Raw genomic sequence first — 9,181 nt, 5'->3', positions numbered from 1 at the left:
GGGCTCAGACATGTCAATCGCCTTAAAACCAGCGAATTTGTTGGACTATTTTAAAAAAATCCCAACAATGACTAACATTTCTCTGCAGTCCCAGTCCCAGTCCCAGTCCCAGTCCCAGTCCCTGTCCCTGTCTCAGCACCAGGAGGCATCCAATTGTGGAGCTCTGATCCGGCAGCCGGACACAAACACACTTCTTCTCCATCCTCTATCCCCACAATAGTGGCCGTCGGAATCCGAAAAGATAGCCCAACCGGCGGGAGTATACATCTTCGGCTCAGCACTTAACGATCCCATACTGGCATGGCAGGAGGATGCAAGTTTCAAACCGTACTCTCTTAACCATCAACCTGCCACACAACAGGACCAGCAATTAGGACAGCAAGTTTTACCAATGGCAGTGGACAAGCAAGGAACTAGTCAGCTGCAGACTGTTCCACCAAGCTCGTGGGAAAGCCAGTGGGAAAGCCCGAGTTCCATCACAGGCCAAACCCTGAAACCGGATACATCATTCATACCTTTCCGTCAAGACTCTGTCGGGGTAAAGTAGCCACAACGATCCCACACTGTCAGTCAACTCTTGCTCAAATCCATGTGCAAAGCTCCCATTCGAGCAACAACACCTCTCAATCGTCCCTCCCGTTTCAAACTGTGAGCACACCCAAGGAGCCACTGACTGTGTCAAGTCCCAAGGATACCGCATTCTCATCACCAGTAATAATAATGACATCGCCCCAAAAGTCGCCTAAAAAAATCGACACAAATGACCAGCTTCTAGCGGACCTGTCATTTTTCATCAAAAATACTCAAAATCCTATCAAAGACACGCCAATCACCAAGTCCAATCAAGAAGAGCCTATAGTAAATAGCGTTTGGCCCCAACTTCTCCAAACATTCCAACAAACAGTCAATGCACTAAATTATCACTCGGACAAACTGGACGCGCAGGTCGACCTTTTAAATACTCTAGTGTTGTTCACGACAGGAATCGATAATAAACTTGATAAACTGAATAATCTAATACTAGGGGCACAAGCTTCGACAAAGCTCGTACAGTCGGTCTGTTGCTGCTCCCCAATTATTGACTCACTCTCTTCGCTCCCAGACTTCTTGACTAGTGTTATAAATGAGGTTAAGATGCTGAAAGGAGGTAACCCACATACACTCCCCTGCCCGCAACTGCAAAATCCGTCAGACATGACCCAAGACCCAGCCAACTTGAGATCCATCGCAAATCAGTGTCAAGCCAGGCGGGGGACCAGTTTTCTGCTCAAATCAGCTGAGAGAGCAGCTAAAACCCGGTCAGTTACAACTGGACCCGGCTAAGGCATCAACTGAAAATGCCGGGAGCCTAAGTGGGCATATCATCTGCACGGATTATCCAGCGATGGGGTCACAGGCCAGCCCAGCGATCCTGGCCTCTCCTAAACAGGAAGCGCTGCCAGCTTCTGAAATTCACCTCAGTAAGAGAGAGCGCAGACGCCAGCGCAAGCACAGAAACAAAGCAAGGGCAAAAACAACAACCGTTCACCCGGAATACTACCCCCTCTTTGCAACGGCAGCTAATAAACAGGCTCTAAGTAAGGCAGTCGCTCTTACTCCTTTAGGAATCCCTAGTGTGATCAATCTAAAAGGGGACTCACCTGCAAATGACATTCAACTAATTGTGGAGAGTTCACAAGAGGTCAGCGAGCCAGCAGTCCGAACAGCAACAGACGAGTTCAGCACTGCCTCAGTAAAGCCAAGCACGAGCATCGAGGAACTAAGTGCATTGAGGCCCAAAGAGTTCCAAGCAAAACTAAAAGCAGTGCCAGCTTTAACCGCGTCTCGGGCGGTCACTACAATAACAGGAAGGATCCCAACAAAAACAATTTATAATGAAAAAAAAATCCTTCCCATGAACTGCCAGTGCTCAGGGGAAGCCCGCCAATGCCAGACACAACAGGAGCAGGAATCGGAAGATGGTCCGCTAATTAATATACCGAATAAGATGCCTCCCAGTCCAAAACACAAGGAGACTAATAAGGAATTACCACCCTCTCACATCTTACTGGCACCAGAATACACATCGAAGGGCCGCCAGGATATCCTCAATAGATCCAATATATTAAAATTAGTAGATGGCATTCCGGGGTTCGCAGGTCTGGTATCGGACGACATAGAATCCATCCAATTCCTCCCACCAAGAGGTGTCCAACCGTCGGAGGTAACCTTGGTGACCCTCAAGTCGGCAAGCTGGGCAGGTGTGTTTTTGGACCACAAGGCCACACTGAGGGAATGGGGCATCCGAGTGTATCCATACACCATGCCAGGCTATCCAACTGCATTACTAAACCAGCCAACAACACCCCAAAAAGCTGGAATAATACGACAGAAAGACCACCCGAAACCGTACTCGATATTAAAAAACGCATCAGGGCCGGAAGAAGATCATAAAACCTCGCCAAAAGCGGTTTCCAACAAAGACATATGCCAAGTGTGGGGATGGCTCCCAACCATCTTGTCAACGAAAAGCAAAGAATAACCTCTTGAATCAGAGTCCGTGGGCCACAACCACAAATGCCCGGTAAAGTCAAATCTCCCAGCAGCTGTACCAACAACCGTATCTAACTCACAAGCGGTCCCTACATTTCAAATGTGTTCCTGGAATATAAGCCGCCTTCATCAAAAAATTACGAACCCCGACACTTTCACCTTCTTGTGTGAGCACGCAGTAATAGCTCTGCAAGAAACTTGGGCCACACAAGGATGCGCAGTCACTGGCTTCATTGAGTTATGGAAACCAGCACTCAGGGACAGCCGTTTCGGCCATTCCAAAGGTGGGCTGTCAATATATATATCAGACACCATAAAAGGTCCAATTTCACGATTACCCCTTGAGGAAGACTGGCTACTTGGGGTAAAAATTAACTCATGGCGGAAACAGCGTCCTCTCTTTATCCTAAACGTGTACATCAACCCCAGTACACGCACAAAAAAAGATCATCTGGCACGCCTAACAGAAATCATGAATGAGTTAGCCTCGGAACATCCTAACTCAGACTGTAGCGTTACGGGGGATTTTAAAACCAACCTATTCCAAGGGGAACTAGCAGATCCTGATGGGCCTTTTTTATTTCCTATCACCGAGTTCATGATCCAAACCAAACCGCCACATCAAGCTCAAAACGGGTTGGGCGAACTCTGTGTGATGAGATTCTATAGTGCAGGATACCTTGTTATTAACGGTAGGTCGGAGGGCGATACCCCTCCAAATTGGTCCTGGACTAATGGCAGCAAGCAATCCTACTTGGATTATACCATCTGCAACGCCGCCTTGCTTCAATGTCTAGTTAACTTCCGCATCTGCCCACGAACGGAAAGCGACCATAGGCCCCAGGTCATATCTTTCAATACATGTCCAGCCAATCATAAATCTGCCCCTCCAACCTGCCGGGGAACATACAGGGAAAACTTAATGCGCCTCAAGTGGAGTGAAGATATTAGCCTGAATATTCTGCGTGTAAGCATGGACATTATAAGAGACGGAACCGAGCAAGAGGTCTCTCCGATCGCAACATGGTCAATGCTCTGTTCCCATCTGACCAACCTTTTCCCTGCAAAACAGCAGTTCCAAAGGGCAACCCAGGCTCGCCCATTTACAATCTCACCTGTGACCAAATCACTTAAAAAAAGTTAGAAACAACGCCCGGGGAATAGTGAACGTTTAATGCTTTACCAAACTGCCCAAAAATCGTTTAGGTTGGCGATTAGAAAAGATAAAAGATCACACGATAACCAATTCTGGTGCACACTGGTGTGGGAGAGCAGGAGCAAAAATTCTAGAAAATTCTGGGCCTTAATCAACCGCTCCAATTGTAGCACATCGACGTTTGGATCTGCAAATATCCAGGAATCAGACTGGGCATCATTTCTAACGGATCACTTTAAGTCTCCAGAACATCTAGGCCTCACAGGAAGCAGTACCTCTAAAGAGACTGATACGGGCCCTGGCACCAAGCGGAGTACACCTATCGAGTGCCCACACCCCGTTCATCAGGACCTCCAGGTGTCACAAGAAAGGGTTGTCAAAGCTTTAACAAAAGCAAGAGCTGACGGCGCGCCAGGCCCCAATGGACTGCCACAGAGCCTGTTTAAATCTAGCATTGCCTTCTGGTCTGGACCGCTAACAAACCTCTTCAACTACGCTTTGAGAACAGCAACAATACCCGACTCATGGCGGGGCGCCATCATCCATCCAATTTATAAATCAGGATCTCGCGCCTCGCCGAATAACTACAGACTCATTGCTCTCTTGGACATTGAGGCCAAGCACTATGCAGGCCTCCTTCTGGAGGACCTGAGGCTATGGGTAAAAGACTACAACCTGATGCCGATGAATCAAACAGGGTTCGTTGCTAATTCAGGGACTAGGACTAACCTGTTAGCAGTATCAACCATTGTCGACAAGGCATTTTTAACATCTAGGTCAATGTTTTGCTGCTTTGTCGACTTCAAAGCAGCATTTGATAGAGTCCCCAGGGCGGCTTTATGGGTAAAACTAAGGAAGTGGGGGATTCCTGAGAATTTGTTAGAGGCAATCATCCAATTACATTCCTGCACCTGGGTCCGGGTGAAGTTGGGGTCCGGCACACATCTCTCGCGGAAAATTACGACAACTAGAGGCGTGAAGCAGGGATGTGTGCTGGCCCCCCTTCTCTTCAACCTGTTTATAGCAAACCTGCCAACGATCTTGGATGACACAAACAGTCATCCTCCAAAGGTGGGAGGCTTGGCACTAAGCAACCTTTTGTACGCCGACGACCTGGTTCTTTTTAGTCTTACGAGGGTCGGGCTACAAAGGCTCTAGGATAAATTGCTTAGCTATACGATCATGAACCAGCTAGAGGTCAACCTAAAGAAAACGCAAGTTGTCCCCTTTGGCAAGAAACGTTACACTGGTGGCGGGTGGACATTTAACAATGTAAACCTCGTCACAGGTCAGTCGTATAAATACCTAGGTGTCCATCTGGATTCTAGACGTAATCTCACAAAACAGCGTAGTGAGATCACAGTCAAAGCTACGACCCTTGCGGTGTCACTAGGCAAGCTCTCAAAAAAACTCTCAGGTCCAACCCTATCGCCTCTTCTAGAAGTAATGAGAGCGAAAATTGGCCCCACATTATCATATGGCATAGAGACATTCAGGGGAAAAATGAACACTGCTTTGAATAGGCACACGACTAAAATTTATAAAAAGGTTCTCCAGTTACTAAAGTCCGCATCCGCTGCGCAGATAAGACTAGAGATGGGGCTATTAAACTATGATGCCTCTGACACCGGGGCATACCTGAACCTCTGTCACAAACTGAGGCAGGCGGACCCTGGCACATTAGAATCCCTAGTTTGGTTAGAAATCTCCCAGAAAAATTCAGGCGGAACGTTCGGTCGTCTTTTCAAGGACTCAATCCAGCAAATGTCAGCGAGTGACCTATGGGCCCTTAACCCCAGCCAGACAGCTTTTAAAATGGGGATCAAAAAATTTGTGAGAATGAAATCTCTCATTATGGATAAAGCACATTTTTCAAAACGCGGTCATGCTTGGGCTCTTTTAAATTCGTATAGTCGGCTAGCCCCCGTTGCCTACTTGGCCTGTACATATTCATTGTACTTAAAACGTAGCCTTACCGCTATCAGAATGGGTGACTGGCGATTTCTGCAAGATCTACCCACATGGCGACGCACGGCGGAGGATCTAACTTGCAGAGGATGTGGCAAAACATCTGAAACTCTGTTGCATGTGGTCTGTCTCTGCCCAGCCCTTAACTCTGGAGGAAGGAGGAAGACGTTGCTTACGGACACCGGTTCCTCGCGCAAATGTTACTTTTGGAGACTGCAGGAAGAGTGTGTGACTTGAGCCATTCCTGTGAACCTTACGAGTTGGAATCTATAGATTGGGTTGGGCGGACACACTGTAGAGATTAAGATTTCTCGAGACTTGAGCCGAGCCGGTGGCACCCACCCCACCCCTCCGGGGTTGGGTTGGCTGTGGGTTGACCGAGTATTTTTGCCCCAGATTTGGACAGGGCCGTGCATATGAGAGTACCCATGTCCTGATGAAGCCTATATCATCTGGCTGAAACGCGACCGCGACTGCGTCGACACCTTTGGCTTTGAACGGAGTCCCTTAGTTCAATATAATAAAAATTTTGATTTATTCATTTTTGCACCTACACAAATATAGGTTGGATACATGTGTTAACCCCCTGGTGCCTGTCTGTTGGGACTACCTTGTTTGTATACTCCGTTAGATCGTAAGAGGAGATACATTTGTAAATTGGTGTATGTATATATATAATTTTTTCATATATATATAATTCTTTTCCTTAGGGTACATAAAAGTGTTTTTGATACTATATATGTTGTAAATTTGTATAGAATGTACATGTGATGTGATGTATATATAATGTGTTCTGTTGTGCCTCTCTGGCTGCCCGCCCATATATGTATATATGAATTTATGGATACGTTTCTTTGATTTAATTTACTATTCACAAGAAAATTAATTGTTTCTTGTTTGAGAAATAAAAGTGGATTGATCCCTTCAGTACCATTTTTTTTTCCTACTTCTTTCATCCGTGGATGTCTCCTGCTCAGGTACGGGAGGGTGAGGTGGGCAGAACCCCTAACCATTTTTTCTGGTCTCAGCCCTTAACTCTGAACGCAGGTCCAAACTCAAAGTCGAATGGAATATGCTGGGGGTCCCGTCCTGTAGGCAAGCGATTATGGTGGGTTTGAACCCCGAAAATACTGTTTTAAATATAAAACTCACAAAATTCATTCAGCTAGCATACCATAGTTTTAATCAAAATGGGTCCCGCTAATGCGCCCCCCCTACTACTTTTAATCCTTAATGCACTTTATAATAGATTTTAATTTTAAGGGGGAACAAAATGAAATTTTAATATAGAGGTTTAGGAATGCTGGTTGTCTTTTACACGTACGGTACCATCGACAATGGGTATATTATAAAAGGGTGATGAGAAAAGTTTCCTGCACAATATGCTTTAAAGCTAACCTTTCTCTTATCACTACAACCCCGTGTTTTTATTTTCCTCTTAAATTGCTATGGTACTAGGAAGCCCAAGAGTGGATAACCTCTACTTTTATTACGGCTGGGTAATTGACTGTTACTTGTTTTTTTCTTTGCTTTTTAAAAGTTGCTATACAATGTGAACTTTGTAAATTCTTTTAAAGATATATGTTTATATCTAAATAAAGATATTTTGATTTGATTTGATTTGATTTGACGTGGACACTAAGTTGTTTGTCAAAATCCTGACCAACCGCTTGACACTGCTGACCCCGGAGCTGGTGGCCCAAACAAGCAGGGTTTATACCGAATGGGAACCTCACCTACAACTTGAGAATGGTTTTGGGAATAATGCAACATGTTAAGCAAGATACTAAGGATATAGCGGTCTTCCTGGATATGGAGAAGGCCTTCGATTTGGTGGAGTGGCCTTTTATGCAGGAAGTGTTGACGAGGATGGGACTCGGGCCAGTCTTCTTGCAGCTGATTGGAGTGTTGTACAATGCTCCCACGGCTCGCATTCATCTGGGGAACCTTGTAACAGAACCCATTGCCATTTCAAGGGGCACCAGTCAGAAATGCCCCCTGTCCCCAACGTTGTACGCCTTGGTCGCCGAGCCACTAGCATGTGCATTAAGAGAATATCACGGACATAGAGGTATCCACTTACTCGCCTACGATATTGTGGTGTCTACGTACGCAGATGACACGTTGTTTGTGAGAAGTCTCGAATACAACCTCTCCCTGGTTTTTAGAGAGGTGGTACGCTTCCGAGCACTTTCTGGCTTGAAGGTCAACTGGGCAAAATCAATAGCCTTCCCACTCACCCCAGCCATGACACAGTTTGAGATGGATTACCACCTGCAATGGTCTGTAGACTCGATTCGATACCTCGGAATCAGATTACACACTAACTCAGAGATTGTATTCTTGGAGAATTACGGTACTGCAGTCGCTAAATTGGAAGATGACATTGAAACTTGGATTAAACTGCCACTGTCTTTAATTGGTAGAGTCTCCATCATGAAAATGGTGGTACTGCCCAGATTTCAGTTCTTGTTCGCAAATGTATAATAATATAATAATGAGCACGTCTTCCCCCATATTAGAAGACTTTCAGACTCGGGCAGAGAGCATCAACCTATGTCTGGAGTCGGCTAGTGAATGTTTTGCCCCCCCCCCCCCCTTAAAAAAAAAACAAGATCATGAGACCTCACAACGCTCAACAGTGGTTCTCAGAAGATCTTAAATTAAAGAAACTTGAATTTAGACAAGCGGAATGCCAATGTATTTGTCACTACCTCCCAGAAAAAAGGTTCTTATCTACTCCTGATGAAAGAATATAAAAATCTGATTATTCAAACTAAGGCTAACTATTTCTCTCTAAAAATTATCAATGCATCTAACAAATCTAAAGAGATTTTTTCCATAGTTGATCAACTCTCAAAACCAGATAGTCACGCCAAAACCGGAATCTTCTCAGTGTTTATGCGACTCTCTCAACTCATACTTCTTTGAGAAGATAGCCATCATCAAGGCTAGTATTTCTTCTGTGGCTTGTGCTCCACTGGATCCCAATTTTGACCTGAGCCCTCATCACCTTGACAGAATCCCTCCGATTTCGGAGGAGATTTTCCTAAATTTATTACAAAAGGTTAGCTCTGGCTCTCCCCTGGACTGTTGTCCCCCTCATATTCTTCGGGAAGCTTTTACCCTATGTCCAGACCCTCCTCGGTCATTTCTGAATAACTCCCTTGAGCTTGGCATTGTCCCGGATTCTTTTAAAAAGGCAGAAATTATTCAAATTTTGAAGAAACCGGGCGTCGACCCGTCGGTTCTCAGTAATTATCGCCCTATCTCTTTGCTGCCCTACCTGGGAAAAGTCTTAGAGGCCCATGTAGCCAAGTGCCTGCACACTCGACCGAGGCAGTCATTCTCACAGTCATGGACGTGCTCAGAGGGGGGGGGGCAGATATAGGCACCACCCAGGCAATGATTCTCCTCGATCTTTCAGCAGCTTTGACACGGTCGATCATGAAATCTTAATCGACTGTGTCAGCAATGCCGGAATTCAGGGTCTGGCCCTAAAGTGGCTTTCCTCCTTTCTGAGTA

The sequence above is a fragment of the Lissotriton vulgaris genome, unplaced genomic scaffold (assembly GCF_964263255.1).
Source record: "Lissotriton vulgaris unplaced genomic scaffold, aLisVul1.2 SCAFFOLD_2385, whole genome shotgun sequence".
Lineage (NCBI taxonomy): Eukaryota > Metazoa > Chordata > Amphibia > Caudata > Salamandridae > Lissotriton > Lissotriton vulgaris.
This window is presented reverse-complemented; position numbering follows the sequence as displayed.